Below are 1987 nucleotides of genomic sequence, written 5' to 3'. Positions count from 1 at the left end.
TAAAGCAATTTCCAAGAGGTCATGGCTAGTGATATTATTTGGATATATGTCCTCACCAAATCCTACCTCCAATTGTAATTCCCAATATTGGAGGTAGGAACTGGTGGGAGGTGATTGGATCATGGAGGTGGATTTCTCATGAATGGTTTAGCACCATCCCCTTGGTGCTGTTTTTTGCGGTTGTGAGTGAGTTGTCCTGAGACCTGATTGTTTAAAAGTGTGTGGCTTGGGCTGGGCACGGTGGCTTACGCCTGTAATCCCAGCACTGTGGGAGGCTGAGGCAGGCGGATCACGGGGTCAGGAGATCGAGACCATCCTGGCCAACATGGTGAAACTCCCGTCTCTACTAAAAATACAAAAATTAATCAGGTACGGTGGTGCGCGCCTGTAATCCCAGCTACTTGGGAGGGTGAAGCAGGAGAATCGCTTGAACTCGGCAGGTGGAGGTTGCAGGAAGCCGAGATCGCGCCACTGTACTCCAGCCTGGCAACAGAGCGAGACTCTGTCTTAAAAAAAAAAAAAAAAAAAAAAAAGAAAGAAAAGAAATGAAAAAAAATATATTTATGTTTAAAAATATTTTTAATATATCAATGACATAGAGATTACTGTAATGAACAATCATAAACCACCAATTGTATTTCACAATTAGTACAATTTTTTGAAAATAGCTTTACATGTATAGCTTTTTACTGAAGTGTTCAAAAATAAATAAAATTGTTATAAAATTTTGTCCCTAAATACTTCAGTAAGCATCTTTAAAAAATGATACATTTTCCTACAGAGCCACATTGCAATGGTTGTATGTAACAACAACCCCAATTAAATTTTCAACCTGTGCTTTTTGCCTTTAGACAGCCAGTCCAAGGAACAGAGTAAGTGGCACCATATAAAAGGAGTAGTGGTTTGAAGAGTCAGAGTAGCCCAGAGACACAGCATTCACTTATGCACCAATACATGGAAACAAATCAATTCGTTGATTTTCTTGAATAAAGGCAAATGTAGGATTTATAAAAGAAAAAGAGGAGAGGCCAGGTACAGTGGCTCATGCCTGTAATCCCAGCATTTTGGGAGGCCGAAGCGGGTGGATCACCTGAGGTCAGTAGTTTGACGCGAGCCTGGCCAACGTGGTGAAACCCCGTCTCTGCAAAAACACAAAAATTAGCCAGGAATGATGGCGCGGGCTGTAATCCCAGCTACTCAGGAGGCTGAGGCCGGAGAATTGCTTGAACCCGGGAGGTGGAAGTTGTAGTGAGCCGAAATCGGGCCATTGCATTCCAGCCTGGGAGGTGGAAGTTGTAGTGAGCCGAAATCGGGCCATTGCATTCCAGCCTGGGNAAAAAAAAAAAAAAAAAAAAAAAAAAGTTTGTGGCTGTGCGCTCTCCCTCGGGACAGCTCTCCCTTGGGAGGGGCGCCGCAGGGTACGGAGGGATGGAGGGAGCATAGCTTGCCTCAGCTTTCGCCTGAACGCTGGCGGTGAGGACGCAATGGAAGGGCTCTCCCGCTGGCTGCTTTAGGCCACCACCTTCCTGGCCGCGCTCTGCGTGCTGGCCGCTGATGGGAACACCACCCAGCACCCAAACTTCAGCGCCTGTCTCCAAGATAACCCCGACGCGGTGACGTCCCTCCCGCTGACCACCGCTCCGGCACCAGAAAACTGTGAAGACTGAAACAGCTGTGTTTCCCGTTTTAATGCTGGCACTGTCAATACTACCTGCTCTTGGATCGAATGTAAAGAAGGAGAGAGCTAGTGTTCACATAATTCGACAGTTAGTGATTGTCATGTGGTGAATGGGACAGATTTCTGTGCCCAGTGCCAGTCTGGTGCCAACCAGTTCTACAGTTAAACCCACAACTCAGCCTTCCCTTTCTATATTTCCAGATACTGCATTAGGTACAACAAATACCACTGTGACTCCAAACTCACGACCTGGACTGAAGTCTACCTTGGATGCAGCCAGTTTCATTGCAGGAACTGTCCTTGTCTTGG

The sequence above is a fragment of the Cebus imitator genome, unplaced genomic scaffold, assembly GCF_001604975.1.
Source record: "Cebus imitator isolate Cc_AM_T3 unplaced genomic scaffold, Cebus_imitator-1.0 Scaffold634, whole genome shotgun sequence".
Lineage (NCBI taxonomy): Eukaryota > Metazoa > Chordata > Mammalia > Primates > Cebidae > Cebus > Cebus imitator.
The sequence above is the reverse complement of the archived record's forward strand: the minus strand, read 5'-3'. Positions refer to the sequence as shown.